The sequence below is a fragment of the Grampus griseus genome, assembly GCF_964374135.1.
Source record: "Grampus griseus genome assembly, chromosome: 15".
Lineage (NCBI taxonomy): Eukaryota > Metazoa > Chordata > Mammalia > Artiodactyla > Delphinidae > Grampus > Grampus griseus.
This window is the reverse complement of record NC_139009.1, coordinates 39,100,609-39,125,991: the sequence shown is the minus strand read 5'-3', so window position 1 is coordinate 39,125,991 and position 25,383 is coordinate 39,100,609. Positions and strand designations below refer to the sequence as shown.

The 25,383-nt window shown below is 38.9% G+C and overlaps 1 protein-coding gene across 2 annotated transcripts in view; it reads right to left on the bottom strand.

The window, feature by feature from the left end:
• Positions 1-15,657, bottom strand: part of FOXN2 (forkhead box N2) — a 56,016-nt gene extending 40,359 nt beyond the window's left edge. The window contains exon 1 of one of the 2 annotated variants that reach the window (XM_082671806.1): positions 15,536-15,657. The gene's annotated coding sequence lies outside the window, so the exon portion shown is untranslated. Of the gene's footprint in view, positions 1-14,743; positions 14,828-15,535 lie in introns of those variants that run through there. The other variant, XM_082671807.1, reaches the window with a different exon arrangement.
• Positions 15,658-25,383: the final 9,726 nt, after the last annotated feature.

Below are 25,383 nucleotides of genomic sequence, written 5' to 3'. Positions count from 1 at the left end.
TTTTTAGATGTTGGGGGGGGGGGGTAGAAGTTTATTTATTTATTTATTTATTTATTTGCTGTGTTGGGTCTTCATTTCTGTGTGAGGGCTTTCTCTAGTTGTGGCAAGCAGGGGCCACTCTTCATCATGGTGCGCGGGCCTCTCACTGTCTCGGCCTCTCTTGTTGCCGAGCACAGGCTCCAGACACGCAGGCTCAATAGTTGTGGCTCACGGGCCTAGTTGCTCCGCAGCATGTGGGATCCTCCCAGACCAGGGCTCGAACCCGTGTCCCCTGCATTAGCAAGCAGATTCTCAACCACTGCGCCACCAGGGAAGCCCAGCACTTTGTTTTTTTGATAGCCTTGTAACTGTACTTGAAAAGTTATTTTGAGAGGAACAAAGTTACAGAAACCTGAAAATCAACAGATCTAATGTCCTAAAGTACAAAGATAAATTTGGTTGGCATGTGAATACAAACAGGTGGTATTCTTTATCACCAAAATTTATTTATGTGTAATATGGTTTTCAGTGCCTTGAATATAAGCTATAATTAGTCAGCCATGCAGTAAATCTACAGTGAATTGTTCCACTGAAAATAAGTATCTTTCAAAAGCACACTCATGATCAAAATAAATTTAATAAAGGCAGACAATGATATCTTACCTTACTAATAACCCCCATATCAAATTTGGAAACCATGATTAAAACTTAAGACTGTATACTGGTTGACTTAATATACTGATTTTATATGTAATTCTAAAAACAATACAAAAGCATGATTAACTTAACACAGAATTAAGTTCTCTTTAAAATAGGACTAAACTAACCCTATATGAACACTTAAGTAAATATATTTATGCTAAAAATTATTAAAGGTATATATTATTGGTATTTCCCTGGTGGCACAGTGGTTAAGAATCTGCCTGCCAATGCAGGGAACATGGGTTCGAGCCCTGGTCCAGGAAGATCCCACATGGCGCGGAGCAACTAAGCCCGTGTGCCACAACTACTGAGCCTGTGCTCTACAGCCTGCAAGCCACAACTACTGAGCCTGCGTGCCACAACTACTGAAGCCCGTGCGCCTACAGCCCGTGCTCTGCAACAAGAAGCCACCGCAACAACAGAAGTCCCCGCTCGCCGTAACTAAAGAAAGCCCACCTGCAGCAAAGAAGACCCAACACAGCCAAAAATAAATAAATAAATGTACTTTTTAGAAAGTATATGTTATTAAATAGACTATCTCCAGGGCATTTTAGAAAGTAGTAATACTTAACTGTAATAATCATTCAAGTTTCTAAATAAACTTACATGGAATATAAAACCCGAATTCTAAGTAGCCATATCAACTGCAGCTATTTACAGCTAGTTGTCACTACTAGTAGATAGAATCAGCAACTGAGTGGATGTTAGTTCCATTTGATAATACTATATAGAGAATACTGAAAGAGAATATGGCTGTTTTTCTTCTTGGAGGTAGATCAATGTTTGTGGTGTGTGTGTGTGTGTGTGTGTGTGTGTGTGTGTGTGTGTGTGTGTGTGTGTGTGTGTGTGTGTGTGTGTGTGTGTGTGTGTGTGTGTGTGTATTTTTTGTTTTGACCTGTTGAGCTTGAGATACTTGTGAGATTCTTAAGTAGAGGAGGCATTTGGGATATATGTGATCTAAAGTTCAGGAGAGAGGTTTGGTCTAGAGATAGATTTTGGAGTCATTAAACCTGAAATCTGCCCATCTTTCTCCACTTTCGCAGTCACAACTATAGTCCAGGTCAACATCATCTCTCATCTAGACCACTACAATGGTAGTCTACATGAATGGTACCCCCTACGGTTTGTGTTCTGCACAAACATACACAGTGGCTCTGATAATATCTTCCTAAATTAGTCCCCCTGCATCTATGCCTGATGCTCCTAATTTGTTTTCTATAATATAGCATAATCTTATAAAATGCAAAACTGAAAATGTCCCTTTCTTGCTTAATCCATCAAAGGGACCCTTAGGTCAAAGTCCAAAGGCCTTAACATGGTGTATGAGACTCTGCCTAACTTAGCCCCTGTCTAACATCTCTGGCCTTATCTTTTGCCACTCTCCCTTGTTCTCCCCACTTGAGATGTCTGAATAGGCCATGCTTTCTCCTCCTCCCTCAGGGTCTTTACAAATGCTACTATCTTTGCCTAAAATATTCTTCTTTTCATTCTTACTTGTATGTACATTTCACCTAGCCGTGGCTAATGGCTATCATTCATATTTCAGCTTAAAAATCTTAAGAGAGACTTCCTCTAACATCCCAGACTACAGAGGGCCCCAAGTTCTTTTCTTCCATAATTGCCTATACTTTTTAATAACATTTGGCACACCTGAGATGGCTCAATACGCATCTTTCCTAACTGACTGAAAGCTCCATAATGGCAGACAAAACAGTTGTCTGTTTTGTTTACTGCTCAAATATTTATTGTCCAGCTCTGCTACTACATAACTGTGACATCTATAAACTGAGATGGTTGAACTTTTGTTCTACAATAATCTAAGTGCTATTAAAAACTGAAATTCAGGGCTTCCCTGGTGGCACAGTGGTTGAGAGTCTGCCTGCCGATGCAGGGGACACGGGTTCATGCCCCGGTCCGGGAAGATCCCACATGCCGCGGAGCGGCTCGACCCGTGAGCCATGGCCGCTGAGCCTGCGTGTCCGGAGCCTGTGCTCCGCAACGGGAGAGGCCACAACAGTGAGAGGCCGGCGTACTGCAAAAACAAAACAAAACAAAACAAAACTGAAATTCAAATATTACTAGCTTTCCTGTAGCTATATACATGGTAAGACCTACCTTTCCTACTTGTATGTACATTTCCAACATGTGTGAGTGTGTGTATAAATTATGTACACATAATTTATGTAAATGAGAGCTTTCTTACATAAAAACACTTTCTTACATAAAAAAATTCATTGAATGCTTATTGATACCTGGTGTTTTACTTGTATTAACTCTTTTAATCTTTGTAACAACTCTACCAGGCAACTGCTATTATCAGTGTCTATTTTATGTGGAAACAGATGCAGAGAGATTAAACAGTGTGCCCACATCACAAATCGTGAAGTGGCACAACTGGGATATAAGCTCAGGGAATAATGTGACTCCAGAGCTCATGCTCTTCACTAGTATACTAGTTGCCACCCTACCTAGATTGCTCCATAAGAATAACAACAAAAAAGCTACATACTATCATCAATATATCTGACTCAGTATCTATCAATACATCCTCAACCTAATGCTCTTCCATATGAAGTTCGTCCAAACTAGACAAACCTGTTCAAATACTTCCTGTACATTTCTTTATATGCTTCCTCCTGCTATTCTAAACATCAGGATTGTCTACTCTCCTACCACCAATCAGTCAAAACCCTAATATTTAAGGCCTCACTTAATGACAACTCCTCCATGTAATTCCCACCTGAACTTCTCTTAGGGATTTTCAATCTCTCTCACAATGTTCCAATTGCATTTATATGTCCTCTTTTTACAGTAGTTATTTGTGTCAACAGCTCAAAAGAAACAATTGACATGAAATCACTTTATAAACACTAAAGTTCTATATTATAAAGTATTTAATCCAGACTAAATAAAAAACCAGAGGAGACTAGGAAACAATGGGTTCAACACACCTAAGCAGAATACTTCAAGCAGGTACAACCTGGCTCTAACTAGACAAGAAACACAAAGGCAAAATTATACTCAAATTATACTGCATGATGAGTTTTTTCAATTAAACAAAGGAGACATTTTTTTTTCAAAGGAGACATTTTAATCAAACTATATGGAACAAAAAGTTGAAGGGTGAAATATGATATTCATTAAAAAAAATTTACTGAGCATTAACTTTCAAGTAAAGAATATTATGTTAGACAACTATGTTCCATTCTGCTCTGTGATCTTTTCACTTCCTAAATTTCAGTTCTCTACTTAAGAACTATTTGGAAAATAGTTTTATCACAAAAGGAAACTTTTAAACATTAATTATTTTAATTCCATCTGAACAACATGCTCTTTTGAAGTTGCAATTAAAGAAAGCCTAATGCTAATCCACGTGTATGAAGAACTACTAAAGGAAAAGTTTGAAAAAAACAGAGATAATGAGTTGTTAAAGGTACTGACACACCATTCATAAGCCTCCATTATGACTATAAAATCCACCTCACTCAATCCCACTCATTGGGGAAAGTTCCTACTCTGTGTTCCCACAGTACTAGAATCCATGTCTAGAAGGGTATGTCTCACACTGCAATTATTTACTTTCATGCATCTGATTCTTATTATTAAACCCAATTTTTTCTCCATGATTTAAGAATGGTCCTAGGTGTACACAATGTAGGTTAGCTTTTGAATATTGGAAAAAGCTAAAGCATTAAAAGTCAAAGCACTAACACTTGACTTGTATATGTGCAACAGAAAGACAATCCCATGACCCTTTCACAATTTCCCAAAGGATCTTTAATAGATTCTTAAAGGCTCTCTTAACTATGAAGAAATAATCAGGGCAAAACAACAGGTTCAAAATTTTGTGACATCTATATACAATCAGTGGACGGCATTAAGTGGCAATAATTTCAGAAGAAATGAAAGTTTTTTGTCAAGATTTTAGGAAAAAAAGACATGACCACTCCCTGAATTAAAATTACCAGGAAGATGATTTTGGGAAGATGGCAGCTGTCGTGGCAGCAAATTCTTTTTTTATTTTTAAAAATTTTTTTATTTTTATTTTTTGCTGTACATGGGCCTCTCACTGTTGTGGCCTCTCCTGTTGCAGAGCACAGGCTCAGCGGCCATGGCTCAGGGCCCAGCCGCTCCGCGGCACGTGAGATCTTCCCGGACTGGGGCACGAAACCATGTCCCCTGCATCGGCAGGCGGACTCTCAACCACTGCGCCACCAGGGAAGCCCGGCAGCAAATTTTTGATTCCTTGCAAATCTTCACATAAAAACAGGCAGAGCAGCTATAGAGCAAACCCCAAACCCATGGGTAATAACTACAATAAAACTATTTAACAAAGTCTCCCTGCAAACCTCAAAATACAAGGACGTAAACAAACCACCAACAGCCCACAGACTTATTTTCTATCAGTGTCTAAGTGAGAGAAAATAGAGGGAAGCAATGAGGTGTTTGAGGAACTTGAGAAGAGAAGCACAAAACAGCCAAAAGGTATTCCCTGGAAAGTACTGAGAGACAGTTTGTGAACAGAAGCTGAAGCTATTCCAAAAGTGGGTAAGTGCAAGGGGTCTACAGTAAGGCCTACAGGCATGGAACAATCTAGTCCCTTTGAGCTCTCAAAACTTGACCTTTGGGGCTCTCTTCCAAGACAGACCCTAGACTTAAGAGGAAGTACTGGGAATAGAAACAAAATTGAGCAGGACAGGGAAAAACAAGATTAAGGAAAGAGGGTCTGGACATAAGTGCCAGAGTAGAAAGAGCCAGAAAATCTCTGAAAGCCATCCACCATTTTTTAAACGATGGATAAAAACAAAAAACAGAGGACTGTGAAGTTAAAAGAGCTATCGGAACCAAGCCTCCTCCTACAAGTTCAAGAAAACTAGTTTCATAAAAAGAAATGATGAAAAGTGTTGAGGGTTGAATATCATACAAAGTTACAATAAGGAAAGAGAAACAAAAATAGTTAAATTTGGGACTTCCCCAGTGGTCCAGTGGATAAGACCCTGTGCTCCCAATGCAGGGGGCCTGGGTTCGATCCCTGGCCAGGGAACTAGATTCCGCATGCATGCCGCAAATAAGAGTTCTCATGCTATAACTAAGAAGCCCGCATGCCTCAACTAAGAAGTCCGCATGCCGCAAATGAAGAAGCCTGCATGTTGCAACAAGGATCCTGCGTGCTACAGCCAAGACCCAGTACAGCCTAAATAAATAAATAAAATAAATATTAAAAGAAAAATAGTTAAATGCAGAGAAGCAGGGCAGAGGGGGAAATGGGAGTTGTTCCATGGGTAAAAGTTTCCATTTCACGAGGTGAATATGTTTTAGAAATCTGCTGTACAACACATTTCCTATAGTTAACAATACTGTATTGTACACTTAAAATTTTAAGAGGGTAGATCTCGTGTTAAATGTTCTTACCACAGTAAAAATAAATAAGTAAATAAAGATATAAAAGAAAAAACAGGGAATAAAATGATATCCTACAATGAAAGCATGCCAGAAAGATATGCTCACAGGAGAGACAAAAATGAGCTTCTATTTCAAAAAGAGCTTAAAAAAATTATGTAAGACATGAAAAAAAAATCAGAACTAGAAAAGCTCAGGAAAGTGGGGGGGTGTGGTGGTGGTGGTGTGATGAATTGGGAGATTGGGATTGACATGTATACACTAATACGTATAAAATAGATAACTAATAAGAACCTGCTGTATAATAAAATTTAAAAATTAAAAAAAAGAGAAGCTCAAAAATAAAGTGACAGAGCTCAAGAAAGAATCTGAAATAAAAGGAAAAAAAACCCACTTCAGAAATGAAGACTTAAAGGAATACAAGAAAAAATAAACATATAAGATAAAGCCTTAAGAGAAACAAAGGGTAAAAAGGAAGAAAACTTAATCAGAAAGGAATAAAGAGGAAGGGAGAGAGGAAAGGTGCAAGCAGGCTAACCATACTGTCTAAGGACACATACTTGGGTAATAAAACCAAAAAGAAACTTAAGGGATTTTCAAAAAAGTTAGAATAGTGGTTAGGTTTTTTTTTTTTTTTCTTGCGGTACGCAGGCCTCTCACTGTTGTGGCCTCTCCCGTTGTGGAGCACAGGCTCCAGACATGCAGGCTCAGTGGCCATGGCTCACAGGCCCAGCCACTCTGTGGCATGTGAGATCTTCCCGGACCGGGGTACGAACCCGTGTCCCCTGCATCGGCAGGCCAACTCTAAACCACTGTGCCACCAGGGAAGCCCAGTGGTTAGTTTTTGAAGGAAGGAGTTATGTTTTGGAAGAGGCACTCGAAAGGGCTTCTAAGGTGGCTGGCAAAATTCTATTCCTTAACCTTGAAGATGGTTACATGAGGGTTGGCCTTAGAATAATTCACTAAGCTGCACATTTCTTGCGTGGTTTTCTGCATCTACATTTTATTTTACAGTAAAAAGCATTTTAAAAATTTAGAAAATAAAAAACCATAAATGGTATTAATTTAAAACTTCTAGCTATCAGTAGAAAACATAGTAACAAAAAGCTCTTGGAATAATCTTCAAAATGACTTAAAAAAATTACACGGCAAACCGAGAGACAAGTTTCCCACAGTGTTTCATCATGAAGTTTGGTAAACAGGACAATGAATTAAAAGTCCACCATCTTATTATATAGAACCTACCTGTTCTGCTTTTCACATGTAACACATAGTTTAAAACTGTTTGACATTTACTTATTCTTAGAATAAATTTCAACTGATACTTAAAATTTGTAAAAGATTTTTTCAGTTAAGAGGTACTCTAAAACTGCGAAGAAAACTCACCTTTGAGACAAGCAAACACGGTCTTCTTAAAAATAAATATAATTAAATTCAACAAACATTCATTGAGCACATGTTATGTATGAGGTGTTTACAATTTAGTTGAAGAGATATGTAACACATATAAGAGGAAGCTATATATAGTAAGTGCTTTGAGAAAGGTACAAAGTAATATGGGTTCAGAAGAAGAAAAGGGCATCCCACCTGCATTAAAATTCGAACCAGACACATCTCATATTCCTCCAATCCATCTTCTACAATACTGGCAGAATGATCTTTCAAAGACCCCAAGTCCCCCTTTTAAAACACTTCACAAAATAACAGTACACAGCAGGCAATTCAAAAGCCTTACAAGAACCAGGCAGGCAACAAACAAGTGAAGCTGGTCTTCTGTAAGACAACAGAGAATTATGGAGACTGCCAAAAGAGGGCAGCTGCTTATAAGCTTCACCCATGAAACCCATGAAACCAATGAAACCCATGAAACCAATGAAACCCATGAAACCAATGAAACCCATGAAACCAATGCTGCCACGATGTTCAATTTTCCAAGGGACAAAAGAACTCTAGATTTTTGTGTGAAATGTACCAATATTTAAGTGTTGGCAAATATGCAAAAAAAATTTTTTTAAATATTCCTGGCCAAACAAAACACAGCTGTAGGTAAAGGTTGCAAACTGTGGCTTACAGGAATGGGTCTGATATTAATATTCCAATAGAGGGTCCCTACTGTCCTCAAAATTGAATAATGGCTATCTTCCAATTCAAAGGAAAAAAATGAACAATTTTCTCTTATAAAGTTTTCTTCAAACTTTAGCATCTGCTACCATTAGTCTGCTAGCAATAGCAAAAATGCAAGAAAAAGTAGAAAAGGAACATTTGATCGTAGCCTCAAAACAGTTTAATCTTTTTTTGGTTGTGATTGTTTTTATCAAAAGTTGTGCTCATACCCACCATTTTATACTACATAACGTGTTATATGGTCAAATTTTCTATTCCTAAAATTGTTTCTAGATTGTATGATAGAATCAAATATACAAATGTATCTGTTCTTTAGCAAAAGAATGCCATGAGACTCCAGAAAAACCATGGGCCTAATAAAATCTACAATCTTTAGTACGGTGGCCTACAAATTCCATAAAAAATCTGGTTCCTGTTTGCACCTATTTCACACCACCCCAAGCTTCCGGAATATACAATGCTCTTTAACTTCTTCATGCTTTTAGATGTATTTTAGGCTCTCCACCCCATGTTTCAGAGAGACTCAAAGTCATCTCTCTAGGAGCCTTCCTTGAATTATACAATTTCTTCCAATCATGCTTCCTTAGCATCCTATTTAGAGCCCTATTATAGAACTTACTTGCTATTTCTGATTACTCATAATTATTTGCTTATCTTTCCAACTCAGCCACTAGACCAGTAGTTTTCAAACTTTTGATGCTATCCCACAATAAGAAGTATATTTTTATAAGAGATCCATGATACTTACATATGTAACGGAAACAAAATGAAATAGCACTTTTACCCTTACCACATACAACACACTGAAATTTTCTATTTGATTGTATTAAGAGATGTTGGTCACAATTTACTATATTGATTCTCTATCATCCATTTAAGAAATACTGTACTAGAATATAAATCCTTGTAGGCAGAACAAAAATACATTCATTTTTATGCTCTACCGCAGACCATAACATTTAGTAAGCAAATGTTTAAATGAATGAAAATAGCAGCATCCTGTACTAGAAAAGTAAAAGACTAATAATAAGGTTTTGAAGTCAAGCAGACCCATCACCTACCAACTTTCTTATGCAATCTCTGACAAATGACCTAACCCCCTTACATCCCAAGGAATAACACCACTTACTTAATTCACTATGACAATAAAGTAGTGGCATTCATGTCACAGAATAGGCATTCTATAAATATTAGTTTGCTCTCTTTACTCTGTATTCTTCCTTACTTTTTCCTGGGAAAGAAGTATCTCATCCTGGCAAATATCCATTTTTCAAAGACTTCAGGTCACAGTACAAAGAATATGAAATTTTAAAATCTGACAGACCTGGGCTCAAACACCCAGGGCTGCATTTACATAACTTCCGTTTCTTTATAATAAAATATGTCCCGCACAGTTGTTTTGGAGAATTAAATTATATACTCATGTGTCTAGTATAATGCCACGCCAGAACATAGTAGGCACCTGATAAAAGGTAGTAATTGTTGCCATGATTATTAATAAATGTTGCTCAATCAGCATAGAGGTAGAATTTAAATTGAACTTTTAAGGATGGAGGAGTTGGACAGAGGCATAGGGCAGGCAGAAGGAACAGTAAAATCTCAATTTACAAGAAATCTCTTCCTGTTTTCCTGTATTTCCTCTTTTAAGATAAACAAACCACAAGGATGTAAGTTTATCAATTTCCTCAATTCTCTACCTCCAAGGTTATATAAAAACTCAAAATAACTGTTCTCTGTGTCAAAATTCTAAGTTAAACATTAAATTATGCTCAGTGGGCTGAACACTATAAAATGTGAAAAGTGTAAATGTATTAATAATACATTTTAGGGAGAATTTCAATAAGAGTCCAAAGTAACAGTGCTTTTAGTTAACCCAGTTAAGGAGAAAAAATTAACTGCAATTCTTATTCAACACGTCTTTCAAACCACTTCTTAGAAAAAAACCTCTAAGTAGCAAAAGCACCAAATGCCTCTGAAATACAATCAAGAAGCCAAGAATTTTCTTATACAACCTGCAAACTTTATAAGATACGAAGATAATTAACAATAATTAAACTATTCTGCTAATTAAACAGTAGTACACCTACTTGGAGAGAATCAAAGTAATTTTCCCTTATCCATGTTGGTAGCAAAAAGATGGTTATTTTAATGGTATATATATTTAATCTTTTTGATAACAGCATATTTTCTAAATGGCTACTTAAGAACTTTATTTAGCCTTTTAGGCTTACAGTAATACTATACTTACAACTGTCAGTGAAAAGACCTATGTAGGTGAGGGGATAAATTCTATTTACTTTATGTTCACATCAGGCAGACTCCAAAAGAGTAGAAATGATGTCTCTTGCTCACCACTATATCCTTAGCACTTAAATACAGAAGATGCTCAATGAATATTTGTCCAAGTTTAATGTTTATTTATGGACAAGAAAATTAGATTGAGGGAAATAAAAATATACATGAATTAAAATTAGGTCAAGGCTTTGAGCATGAGCTGTGCTTGGAAACTTGATTCCAAAGAGTATGATTGGGTGGGGAGTGAAACCCAAGGAAGACCTCAAACAGGTGATCAACATTTGTCAACATTGTATCAATTTTATGTTCTTAGTATATACCCTAATAAGCTGTGAAGAAAATTGCACTTCACCTCTGTTGTCTTCCTCCCTAAAACTCTAACCCCAGTCTAATCATGAGGAAAATGTTAGATAAATCTCAACTGAGGGACATTCTATAAGATTTCTGACTAGTACTCCTAAAAACTGTCACAATCATCAGAAATAAGAAAAATTTGAGAAACTAGAATTCTGGAACAGAAGAAGGACACTAGGGAAAAACTAATGAAATCTGAATAAAGTATGTAATTTAGTTATAAAGTAGCAATTTTGTTTCCTTAGTTGTGACAACTGTACCACTGTAATGTAAGATGTTAACAATAGGGTAAACTGGGTGAGGTATACTGTACTATCTTGTTATTTTTCTGTAACTGTAAAACTATTCTAAAATTAAATGTTTATTTAAATTTAAAAAGTTAGGGTAAGGGGAATAAGAAATATATGAATCAAAATCCTTTGGAAGTGAATGATGATAAACATTCTTTTGGTTCCTATATATTTGGTAGCACTCTCATAGAGTGGAAATTAAGTTACTGAACAAGTCTACAGTATTAATTATGAAGTCACATATGACCAAAGCAGATGCCCCTTATTCTTGTTTCCCAAAGCATCATTCTTAGGCCTCAACACTTCAATTACTAACTCTATAACAAAAAATTGTAACATTAGCTGTCACCTCTATATTGAATGGATTATCTCACAGCTCTAATCTCTAGTCATTAAAGGTTATATTCACCTTGACATCTCCCACTCACCTAACACTCCAACTAAACTCACCATCTTCTTGACTATGCTCCCCTTCCAAACCTCCTTCTCAAAGTTACTAATTTGTCCTTTAATAGATCTCTTTCCTTCCCATAGTCAATAATTAGTCCTGCACGCTGCTGTCAAATGAACCTTCCTCAAATAAGGATTTTATCCTATCATGCCCAAGCTTAAATGCCATTTTTTTTTTGGCATTAAACTATGCTTAAATTCAAAAGTGATGTTTTCAAGCCCATCCATAATTGGTTATTCCTTTGTACCCTTCACTTACAAAGAAAGACCTTTCCATCCATCTCTCTACCTCATAAGTGCTGCCTTTCCTTTACTCAGAAAATAATCAAATACTCACTAAGCATATAACATATACCTGAGGTGGGGGGAAAAGACTCCTCTGGGTGGTCAAAGACTATAATTTTCTTGGGGTGATAAAACCTAAAAAGATAACAAAGAATATGGGAATTTGTCTTATTCAAGGCTGTAGCCTCAGTTACTGTAACAGTGCCTGGCACATGGTAGGTGCTCAAAAAATATTTATTAAATAAAAACGAGGCAGTATAGAATGCTACAACCCAACAGAATAATATGCTATTAGAGAAAAGAATTTCAGCTGGAGAGGTGGAAGACAGGTCTAAAATTCTATGATTCTAAGGCTAGCAGGGCAATCAAGATTTTAACCAAGCCTCAAGTTTGAGAAGATCTTCAACAGTTAAGAGGATGTGTGCAGGTGCATTTCCAACAGAAAAATGTTGTATCAGCAAACGTAAAAAGTAGTAAATTGTTATACCATGTTGAAGTAGTGAATAATGAACAGTTCCTGTACGTCAGTGGAAGATAAGAAGGGAGAAGACTGAGACCAAAGTTTGAAAAATCTTGAGAAGAAATTTGGTATTATGCTTGATATAAGGTGTTTTGGTTGTTAAAGTGATATAACCTTTAGGAAAATTAATCTAATGGGAGTAACATGAAGGTTAGACTTTTGAAAACAAAAGCCTTACTTTCTTCAAGAAGCCTCCCCTATCTATATCATCTCACATTGTAAACTTTTTTTCACATATATTAATCATGTCTCTTCAACCCAAGAATAGGGATCAAATATTAGAACACTTTTTCTTCCCTAAGAAATCAGCAAAGGGACTTCCCTGGTGGTCCAGTGGTAAAGAATCCGCCTTCCAATGCAGGGGACCCAGGTTTGATCCCTGGTCAGGGAACTAAGATCCCACATGCCGTGGGGTAACTAAGCCAGTGTGTCACAACTAGAGAGAGAAAACCCGAACACCACAACTAGAGAGAAGCCTGCGGGCTGCAACGAAGACCTCACACAGCCAAAAATTAAAAATTAAAAAAAAAAAAACATCAGCAAAGAATTGGGCCCTCAAAACTTTGTTTTTGGAGGACCTTTTTACATTTATGCAAAACCCACTTACTAAAATGACAACAATCTAAAAGCAAGGCACACACATATAAGCTGCCATAAGAACAAGATTAATCCTTGTTTGGATGGCACTTTTTAAAGTTTTATTTGATAGCCGGATTCCATAACTAATAATGTAGCTATCTCCCAGCATATGTTTTCAGTGCTTCCTGCTTTATATAAGTATTTCTTCACCTCATTTAGTTTTCTTTCTCAACTATGCACTGCTCTCAGTGGTCAGCACACATATTCATTTCTCAATTGCATTATCTTTTCCGCACCTAAGCCTCTCCAATCTTTTTAACTATTAGCTTCACTGAATTAGAATGAGAATTAAAATTCTAATGGTACTACTGTAACTTCTCCACACAGTTCTTTTAAACATTCTAAGTGTTTTCTGTGGTTTAGCATTCTTCAAGTAAAACTGATTCAAATAAAAACATGTTACAGAAATAATTCAAATGCACCAAAACATTTACAAAATGAAACACGATGCACTAGTAACCAAGGATTGTATGTAATTCTTAAATTCTATAAATTCCAAACTCTCCAAAAGTTTATCTTCAACCTGTTTTTTACCTTACTTTAGAATAATTTATTTAAAATTATTTCATTTTATTTATTTTACTTTTTATTAATTTTTTGCTCTTCAGCCCTTGACCTTTTACTTTTATATATTCTAAAACTTTAATTTCATTCCCTTAATATCTGTTGATGTTAACATTTATATAAACTGTTAATACTTTTCCTTAAAAAAGCTTAAGAAAGTGCCCATGCACAAATCAAACAAGTATTTATTTTATCCCTAAACAAGTATTTTCACTGGTAATATATTTATATCTTTTCAGATCACAATTTTTATGTAAAAAGAGAAAAACTGAGATTTTTATGAAACTATTCTGCAGAAATCCTGCAGAATGTGATTATTTCTGATTACATTAGAAACTTTCATTAACGACTCTGAAATTCAAACGGTTTTTTCCCAAAGTTGAGAAACTCCGTAATGTACTCTTCTATTCCCCATCACTCCTTAATGGTACCTAACACTGCTGCTTAGATTTTAAAGATAAATCATCAAAACAGCAGAAAGCAAAAATGTCAATATATACATTACAAGGACTGCTAGAAAACAAAGTCTTCCATTCGGTTGGTACAGAGATACACATGAACGGTTCAGCTTTTTCCACTTCCATCTCAGAAAACACCAAAATACATGTGGATGCAAAGCTACTGCATGGTTACAAAGCCCCCTGGCTACCAGTGAAGCCTCAGCCCTGGCTGCGCTAGGGCGCTCAGTTACACTCAACCGGCCACGTGGCTGTCACAATCAGAAGATAAGATTAACAGCGTAAACTAACCTGAAAATAATAACCTCCTCCCACAACCTCGGAGTTGGGGTAGAAGAAATAAAGTATGCGTCATTTCTTTGCACGCTAAGACTTTTTTCTGTAAGGAGAAAACCAAGTACAGAGGCGGCTTTAAAGAGGCTTTAAAGCAGAAATCAGGTCCAGGAAGATCCCGAGAGTGTGCCCCCAGTTTATTAAGACACGCCAACTCCCGTGAGCTGCGATGGGAACAGAGGCACTCTGCAAAGGGGCAATGGGGTGGAGTTGAGTAAGACGGAGCACTACGCACATGGGCCGCTTTCCCCTGACTCCCACCGTCCTCCCGGGTTCCAGCCTCGCTGCTGTTGCGATGGGGCGAACTCAGAAGGCTGAAGGGCCTCGCACACGCCCACACGACCTCTCACCTTCCCGGTAAGGGCACAGATAACCAAGGGCCCAAGAGAAGCGGCGAACAGGAAGTGACCATACTGCAGCGCTGAAACACTAACTCCCATCCCACCAAGACAGCAACCCTCGGAGGCCCCCCGGGCGCCCGCTGGAGGAGGGGCCAGAGAGTGCCTGGGTCGGCCACCCCCACATCCGGGACCCGCCCCTGCCCACCCCCAACGCCCAGCCGCCCCACTGCTCGAAGTTCACTGCCGGCCGCGCCCGGAGCCTCCCCGGGCACTATTTGGCCGGGCCCAGCCAGTCCGCCCGGGGCCGGGCGAGGGCTCCACGCCCCGCACGTCTTGCTGCACTTTATGCCGGGGGCGGGGGGAGGGGGTGCGTCTGTGCTGCAAAGACTCCCGACGGGTTTGGGGCGCTTCCCCCAACAGCAGATTCGTCCCGAGTCGAACCCTAAGCGTCCTCGGGGCCACCTCCAAGCCTTTCTGAAGAGCCGGCACCCCTCGCCGCGGTTTCCGCCGCGCGACACCCCCTCCCGGGCGGTCATTACACCCCTCAGGAAAAACTCCTAACTCCTCACGGGGCCGCACTACCCTCAGTTCGCCACCCCCCCGGGAGCCCACACGCCACTAAAGGCGCGCGCAGGGGAGACCCCCGCGCCAGCGCCAATCCCTCACTGGACAAAAATGTCCGGGCCCGTCACGGGACAGCCGCCTCCGCGCCCCACACCCGGCGGCCGCCGCACTCTCTGCCCGGAGCGCGGACGCCGGGCGGCGCCTGCTGAGGAGGGCGCCGCTCCTCCCGGGACTCACCGTCAGCTCGGCCGCCGCAGCGGAGGGGTGAGGAACGAGCAGGGGAAGACACAATATGGCAGAGCACCGCAGCTGCTCTCGGCGGCTTCCAGTAGCCGCCTCCGGGAAGACGCGGCAACGAGCAGGCAGCGGCAGCTGCGGTGGCGGCCGCGGCAGTACCACATCCCCCTCCGGCTCTCTTCCTCCCCTCCCTCCGCCCTCCCCCGCTGCCATGGCAACGCGGCGCCAAGGAGATGAGCCCCGCCCCTCCCTCCGGTCCCCGCCTCCAGCGACCCCTTGGGAGGGGGGCTCCTCCCGTCCCTCTCTGTCCCCTCCCACCTCCTACCGGGGGGCCAGGACTGGGACCCGGCAGGCTGCCCAGGCGGCGGGTGTGGGAGGAAGGGGGATGCGGTGTCCGGAAGGGCGGGGCTCGCACGGAAAGCAGGGCGGAGACGTTGTGGGCCAGTCGGGTTTCGGGCTGAGGAGGGGCTGGGGAAGGCGGGAAAATGGAAAGGCCTCGCTTGCCCCGCGAAGGACCTATAGGAATGCGGCGGGGCGCGGCGCGGCCGCTGAGTGGCCGAGATGGGGCGGAGGCGGGTCGCGGCTGGGCGGAGCGACGGGTGGCCGCCCGGCTGGTCCGTCTGCGGAGGCTGTGCTGGGACTGCAGCGACGGCCCTCAAAAGTCCGAGCTTCTGTGGGTTTCCTCAGGAGCTTTCCGGCATTGGCCAAGCTTTGAAAGAGCTTTAGGAACGATAAAGAACTAATAGAAACTTAAAGTAGTATCACCCTCGCTTGACTGAAATTTTGTGTGGAAACTAAGCTCAACGTGTCTGAGGTAAAAAAAAAAAAAAAAAAAGACAGGAATCAGATCCAAAATTTAATAAGCATTTACTGGGCGCTCACTAAGTGATACGGGTTGGGCTAAATTCTTTACATGCATTGTCATAACCATAGTGCTAAAATAGCATTGCCAGATAAAATACAGGTGTGCCCAGCTAAATCTGAATTTCAGCATAAGAATGTACCATTTGGGAAATACTTCCTAGTTTATTTTGTTTGTTTTTTTTTTTTTGCTAAATCTGCCAACCCTATCCTAACTGTTACTAATTCCAACTTTACAGATAAGGAAACTGAGGCATAGAAAAATAACGTGTCAAATAGAGGGTAAGTGACAAAACTAAGCCTCCATTTTACTGCTATCATTTTGATCCTGATAATTAAATCTCTGAATTCCTATATCTACATCTTCAAAAACTAGAGTAGTGATACCTATCTCACAAATGTGTTGAATGGATTTTTTTTTAAAAGGGTATATGAAAGAGACCTGGACGGTGACTGAGGCATAGTAGGTACTAACAGAAGTTCATTTCCTTCCTGAAAAATGAATGTTAACTGTATATGTGCCAGGCTCTAAGTATAAAGTGGGCAGAATATGAAACAAGCTGCCTACTGACAACTAAACAAGTCAAGCTGTGGGGGTGACAGAGATACAGAAGAATTATAGGAATCACAATATATAATAACAAAAATGGAAGTTTCATCCCCTCATTCCACAGATGAAAACACTGTTTATACGATTTGTCCAGTCATCTACTAGTTCCATTTGTTTTTCATTACACTGTCCTGGAGGGCCTCGTAGCTGCATTCAGAGTAAGAGACCACAAGGCAAATGTACAATGTGCTTCAGTTGAAGCAACAGTTGCTTCATTTGAAGCAAGAGTTGCTTCACTTTCTCCCTTAAGCTCAATCACTGTTACCCCCTCATGTGGACAAAGTCAAGGAAGTTTCTAGAGGAACAGTGTAGCAGAAAGGGAGAAGAGGTAAGAAGGAAGAAAGTTTGAGAGAAGGTGGCTTCTGGAGAGCGACAGTCTCCTCAGACCTCAGTCTTGTTTTATCTCTGCTGGTCATTGTCATGGTGGCCACTAACATAGGTCTTCATCTCCTTATAGATTATTGCACTAGTGTCTTACTTGATATATGGAACTTTAGTTTCTGTTTTTCCTTCTAATCTATTTTAAACTCAGGTGACAAAACAATCCTCCTCAATTCCAGAAGAATTGCAGAATTTGAGAACTGGAAGTTATATATACTTTAGAGATATATCATCTAGGAGCCCAATCTATCATGGATGGGAAAACAAATCCAGAAAAGTGATGTAACTTGTCCATGGTCAAATAATGAACCTACTGCATCCGCATCCACTAAGCTTTCTCTGCTGGTCCTCTCTACTGACTGATTCACCCCAGAGAGGCTGGCACATTTAAATAATCTCTGCGGGTAAGGCTCAGGTCTCTTAGGAAATCTGTCACACAGTTCAGAGTCCAGGGACACTTTTATACTTAGAGGCTATTTTAGAGGGCTTTGAATATCTACCAAGGAAAAGCTCTGATTAAAAATAATAATGTTTCAGGGTGAGTAGCTTTTTCCCAGGAGTTTACAAGAGTAAAAAGTCTAGGAAACCAGAGCCTAACTCTTTAGGAAAAAAAGGATCCTGGCGTTTAAGATCTCCTGCAAAGCTTGTATTCTTTTTTTTTTTTTTAAATAAATTTATTTATTATTTGTTTTTGGCTGCGTTGGGTCTTTGTTGCTGCGCACGGGCTTTCTCTAGGTGTGGCGAGCGAGGGCTACTCTTCGTTGTGGTGTGTGGGCTTCTCATTGCGGTGGCTTCTCTTTTTGCCAAGCACGGGCTCTAGGCACGTGGGCTTCAATAGTTGAGGCATGAAGGCTCAGTAGTTGTGGCTCGCGGGCTCTAGAGCACAGGCTCAGTAGTTGTGGCACACGGGCTTAGTCGCTCCACATCATGTGGGATCTTCCCGGACCAGGGCTGGAACCTGTGTGCCCTGCATTGGCAGGTGGATTCTTAACCACTGCACCACCAGGGAAGTCCCAAAGCTTGTATTCTTCTTTCTCCAAAATACTTTAAAAGAACGTACTCATTAGTAAACTTTACTAGAAGACAAATGCATTAGAAAATATATTGTTTAAAATGCCCTCATGTTTAGGTTGAAAAGTGATAGGAACTCAAATATACATGTTTAAATTTTAAATGTATTTATCATTGTATCATGTGTATTTAACAAAAGACTGTTTGATCATGAATTGATGCGTCCAAAAGTAACCAGTTTACCAACACGGAATCTAGACTTCAAGCCCCTTGAGGTCAGTGATCATGTCTTTTTCATCCTTATAATGTAATTTCTTAGAATAGCTTTCAGAACAAAGATGATGTTCAATAGTATTTGTCAATAAAAGAAGTAACTTTCCTCACATGATATCAGAACTCGGATGCAACATTCCTAAATACTGAGATGCCACTTGGACTCAAAAGATTGTGAATGAAAGTTAATTCTTTTTTCCTTTAAGGATTGTTTTCAAAGTCCTTCTTAAAAACAACTACCTATGTTTAATCATAGCTACATTTGTATAAGCCCTGGTATTGGGATTAATTTGGACCAATCCTCCTATTGAGGAGACTAGAAAAACTCAACAAAATATTAAAAAATCAATTCAAAGGCATCAGAGAGTTAATAAGATAGGAATTACCAGGCCATGGATCTGAGGAATGATGGAGGCCCAGGGACATCCATTTATCCATTCCATAGAAGGTTGCTGGGAGGATGAGCAGGGATGAGGGACAATGATTGGAATTCAGGGTGTGCTAAGGAGGCAGGAGGAGAGCTCTGTTGAAACTCCCTTGCTTTGTACTAGGAATCCAAATGGCTACATCCTAGAAGTAAATGGGTGACATCTCATTTTCAAAACATCTCAACCCTGAGAGTGGATTAGGATAATTCCTTGAGCTAATACCCACAAGACTTTGGTGGAGGCAAACTAAAATCCTTCCTGGAGTAAAGTAATATCATGCTAGGCCTGAAGTCATTTCTACTAATAATTTTGCAAATACAAAGTCTAGTGTACAATTAAAAGTAAGTCATACAAGGAAAAAAAATCAGCAGAAACAACAGAGAACAAAAACAGACCCAAAAGGAGTTCAGAGAGTGAAATTATCAAACAGATTTAAAAATAACAATGCTTACTATATATAAATAAATAAAACACAAGATTAATAATTTAGGCAGATAACTAGAAACTTGAAAAAAGAATCAGATGAAAATTTTAGAACCAAAAAGTTCACTAACTGAAAATAACTCAGTGATGGGTATAATAACATATTAGACACAGATATAAAGTTAGGGAACTAGAAGATAAGTCAGAAAAAAATACTCAGAATGAAGCACAAAGAATAAAAAGGATGGAAAATACAGAACACAGGGAAAGTATGTAGAAGATACAGTGATAAAGTTTAATATGCACGTGAATGGAATTCCAGAAGGAAAGAAAAGACAGTATTGGGCAGAAGTAATATTTGAATGAATGAATCCCTAGCAGGATAAAAAAAATTTTTCAATCAACACAATTGACACATAAACACATTATGAAAAAACTGCTAAAATCCAAAGACAAAGAAAAATCTTAAGAGCAGCTAGAGAAAATAAGAATTGATCTTTAAAGAAACAAAAATTAGACTGACAACTAATTTTTTTAACAATATTTATTTATTTATTTATTTGGTTGTGCTGAGTCTTAGTTGTGGGATACTCATTGCAGCATGCAGGATCTTTGGTGTGGCATGCAGGATCTTTGTTGCGGCATGCAGGATCTTTTAGTTGCAGCATGCGGGCTCTAGTTCCCTGACCAGAGATTGAACTTGGGCCCCCTGCTTTGGGAGTGTGGAGTCTTAACCACTGGACCACCAGGGAAGTCCCACAACTTACTTTATAACAGAACTACCTTAAGCCAGAAAATGATAGAATGATAACTTCAAAGGACTAAATATTTCTAAAATATTTTAAAAATGAAGGTAAAATTTTCAAAATAGAGTATTTGTCACCAGCAGATTGATAGTGGCATTCTTTAAGCAGAAGGAAATTATCCTAATTGTTAAATCAGAGATACATGAGGAGGGCTTCCCTGGTTGTGCAGTGGTTAAGAATCTGCCTGCCAATGCAGGGGACACAGATTCGAGCCCTAGTCTGGGAAAATCCCACATGTCGTGGAGTAACTAAGCCCATGCACCACAACTACTGAGCCTGTGCTCAAGAGCCCGTGAGCCACAACTACTGAGCCTGCACTCTAGAGCCCACGCGCCACAACTGCTGAGCCCGCATGCCACAGCTACTGAAGCCCGCATGCCTAGAGCCCATGCTCCGCAACAAGAGAAGCCACCGCAATAAGAAGGCCATGCTCTCTGCAGCTAGAGAAAGCCCACACGCAGCAATGAAGACCCAACACAGCCATAAATAAATAAATAAATAAATTTATTTTTAAAAAAGACAGGAAATAAAGATCAATCAAAATAATAAATATGTGGATAATTCTACATGAATATTGATATTAACTATTTAAGTCAATAGTAGTAATGTCTTCTGTATTTAAAAATACACAACTGTATATATGTCAGGAGAGGGGAAAAGGAATCCAGTGTTCTAAAATCTGCATTGTCTAGGAAAATGGAAAAACTTACAATTAATAATAGACTCTAAGTCAAGAATACATTTTGTAATCTCTACAAAAATCACTAAAGGAATGATATAAGACTATGTGTATTAGTCAAGGTTCTCCAGAGAAAAAGAACTAACAGCATGTGTGTGTATGTGTGTGTGTGTGTGTGTGTGTGTGTGTAGAGTGACAGCAAGAGCTAGAGCGAGAGAGAGAGATAGAGAGAAAGACACTTATTTTAAGGAATTGGCTCAAGTGATTATGGAGGGGCTTGGAAGTCCAAAATCTACAGGGTAGTCTGACAAGCTGGAAGCCCAAGGAAGAATTGCAGTTTGAGTCCAAAATCAGTTGGCTGGCAGAATTCCTTCTTGCTCGGGGGAGATCAGTCTTTGTTTTATTAAGGCCTTCAACTAAATGGATGAAGCTCACCCATGTAATGGAGGGTAATCTGCTTTACTCAAAGTACACTAATTTTAATGTTGATCTCATCCAATAAACATTTTCACAGAAACATCTAGAATAATGTTTGACTAAATATTTGGGCACTGTAGCACAGCCAAATGACATATAAAATTAACCATCACATCATACAATTTCCAATCTAAAAGGAGAGAAGTAATGGAGTAATAAAAGGTAATCAATCTAAGATAGGACAAAACTAACAGTATACAACAGGCAAGACAAATAGGAAGTACTTAATAAGATGGTAGATTTAAATCCAAATATATTGCTAATTACATTAAGTGAAAACAGATGTTAATTTAATGAAAAAGATTTTTTTGGTTGCCTATTTTCTTTTTTAACATCTTTATTGCAGTATAATTGCTTCACAATGGTGTGTTAGTTTCTGCTTTATAACAAAGTGAATCAGCTATACATCTACATATATACCCATATCTCCACCCTCTTGGTCTCCCTCCCACCCTCCCTATCCCACCCCTCTAGGTGGTCACAAAGCAGCGAGCTGATCTCCCTGTGCTATGTGGCTGCTTCCCACTAGCTATCTATTTTACATTTGGTACTGTATATATATCCATGCCACTCTCTCACTTCGTCCCAGTTTACCCTTCCCCCACCCCATGTCCTCAAGTCCACTCTCTATGTCTGCATCTTTATTCCTGTCCTGCCCCTAGGTTCTTCAGAACCTTTTTTTTTTTTTTTTTTAGACTCTATATATGTGTTAGCATACGGTATTTGTTTTTGTCTTTCTGACTTACTTCACTCTGCAGGGCAGACTCTATCCATCTACCTCACCGCAAATAACTCAATTTCGTTTCTTTTTATGGCTGAGTAATATTCTATTGTATATATGTGCCACATCTTCTTTATCCATTCATCTGTCGATGGACACTTAGGTTGCTTCCATGTCCTGGCTATTGTAAATAGTGCTGCAATGAACATTGTGGTACATGACTCTTTTTGAATTATGGTTTTCTCAGGGTATATGCCCAGTAGTGGGATTGTTGGGTCATATGGTACTTCTATTTTTAGGTTTATAAGGAAACTCCATACTGTTCTCCATAGTGGCTATATCACTTTACATTCCCATCAACAGTGCAAGAGGGTTCCCTTTTCTCCACACCCTCTCCAACATTAATTGTTTGTAGAGTTTTTCATGATGGCCATTCTGACTGGTGTAAGGTGATACCTCATTGTAGTTTTGATTTGCATTTCTCTAATGATTAGTGATGTTGAGCATCCTTTTATGTGTTTGTTGGCAATCTGTATATCTTCTTGGAGAAATGGCTATTTAGGTCTTCTGCCCATTTTTGGATTGAGTTGGTTTTTTTTTTGATATTGAGCTGCATGTAAATTTTGGAGATTAATCCTTTGTCAGTTGCTTCATTTGCAAATATTCTCTCCCATTCTGAGGGTTGTCTTTTTGTCTTCTTTATGTTTTCCTTTGCTGTGCAAAAGCTTTTAAGTTTCATTAGGTCCCATTTGTTTATTTTTGTTTTTATTTCCATTATTCTAGGAGGTGGGTCAAAAAGGATCTTGCTGTGATCCTTGATTTATGTTGATTTATGATCCTATGATTTATGTCATAGAGTGTTCTGCCTATGTTTTCCTCTAAGAGTTTTATAGTGTCTGGCCTTACATTTAGGCCTTTGATCCATTTTGAGTTTATTTTTGTGTATGCTGTTAGGGAGTGTTCTAATTTCATTCTTTTACATGTAGCTGTCCAGTTTTCCCAGCACCACTTATTGAAGAGGCTGTCTTTTTTCCATTGTATACTGTTGCCTCCTTTATCAAAAATAAGGTGACCATATGTGTGTGGGTTTATCTCTGGGCTTTCTATCCTGTTCCATTGATCTATATTTCTGTTTTTGTGCCAATACCATACTGTCTTGATTACTGTAGCTTTGTAGTATAGTCTGAAGTCAGGGAGCCTGTTTCCTCCAGCTACGTATTTCTTTCTCAAGATTGCTTTGGCTCTTTGGGGTCTTTTGTGTTTCCATACAAATTGTGAAATTTTTTGTTCTACTCCTGTGGAAAATGCCATTGGTAGTTTGATAGGGATTGCATTGAATCTGTAGATTGCTTTGAGTAGTATATTCATTTTCACAATGTTGATTCTTCCACTCCAAGAACGTGGTATATCTATCCATCTGTTTGTATCATCTTTAATTTCTTTCATCAGTGTCTTATAGTTTTCTGCATGTCTCCTTAGGTAGGTTTATTACTAGGTATTTTATTCTTTTTGTTGCAATGGTAAATGGGAGTGTTTCCTTAATTTCTCTTTCAGGTTTTTCATCATTAGTGTGTAGGAAGGCAAGAGATTTCTGTGCATTAATTTTGTATCCTGCTACTTTACCAAATTCATTGATTAGCTCTAGTAGTTTTCTGGTGGCATCTTTAGGAATCTCTATGTATAGTATCATGTCATCTGCAAACAGTGACAGCTTTCTTCTTCTTTTCCTATGTGCATTCCTTTTATTTCTTTTTCTTCTCTGATTGCTGTGGCTAAAACTTCCAAAACTATGTTGAATAATAGTGGTGAGAGTGGACTAACTTGTCTTATTCCTGATCTTAGAGGAAATAGTTTCAGTTTTTCACCATTGAGAATGATGTTGGCTGTGGGTTTGTCATATATGGGCTTTATTATTTTGAGGTAAGTTCTATCTATGCCTACTTTCTGAATGGTTTTTATCATAAATGGGTGTTGAATTTTGTCGAAAGCTTTTTCTGCATCTATTGAGATGATCATATGGTTTTTCTCCTTCAGTTTGTTAATATGGTTTATCACATTGATTGATTTGTGTATATTGAAGAATCCTTGCATTCCTGGGATAAACCCCACTTGATCATGGTGTATGATCCTTTTAATGTGCTGTTGGATTCTGTTTGCTAGTATTTTGTTGAGGATTTTTGCATCCATTTTCATCAGTGATATTGGCCTGTAGTTTTCTTTGTGACATCTTTGTCTGGCTTTGGTATCAGGGTGATGGTGGCCTCATAGACTGAGTTTGTGAGTGTTCCTCCCTCTGCTATATTTTGGAAGATTTTGAGAAGGATAGGTGTTAGCTCTTTTCTAAATGTTTGATAGAATTCACCTGTGAAAGCCATCTGGTCCTGGGCTTTTGTTTGTTGGAAGATTTTTAATCACAGTCTCAATTTCAGTTCTTGTGATTGGTCTGATTATATTTTCTATTTCTTCCTGGTTCAGTCTTGGAAGCTTCTGCTTTTCTAAGAATTTGTCCATTTCTTCCAGGTTGTCTATTTTATTGGCATATAGTTGCTTGTAGTAATCTCTCAAGATCCTTTGTATTTCTTCAGTGTCAGTTGTTACTTCTTTTTCATTTCTAATTCTATTGATTAGAGTCTTCTCAGTTTTTTTCTTGATGAGTCTGGCTAATGGTTTATCAATTTTGTTTATCTTCTCAAAGAACCAGCTTTTAGTTTTATTGATCTTTGCCATTGTTTCCTTCTTTTTCCCTTATTTCTGACTTGATCTTTATGATTTCTTTCCTTCCTCTAACTTTGGGGTTTTTTTGTTCTCCTTTCTCAAATTGCTGTAGGTGTAAGGTTAGGTTGTTTATTTGAAATGTTTCTTTTTTCTTGAGGTAGGATGTATTGCTATAAACTTCCCTCTTAGAACGGCTTTTGCTGCATCCCATAGGTTTTGGGTCATCGTGTTTTCATTGTCATTTATTTCTAGGTAATTTTTGATTTCCTCTTTGATTTCTTCAGTGATCTCTTGGTTATTTAGTAATGTATTGTTTAGCCTCCATGTGTCTGTGTTTTTTACAGATTTTTTCCTGTATTGATATCTAGTCTCATAGCGTTGTGGTCAGAAAACATACATGATACAATCTCAATTATTGTAAATTTACCAAAGCTTGATTTGTGACCCAAGATATGATCTATCC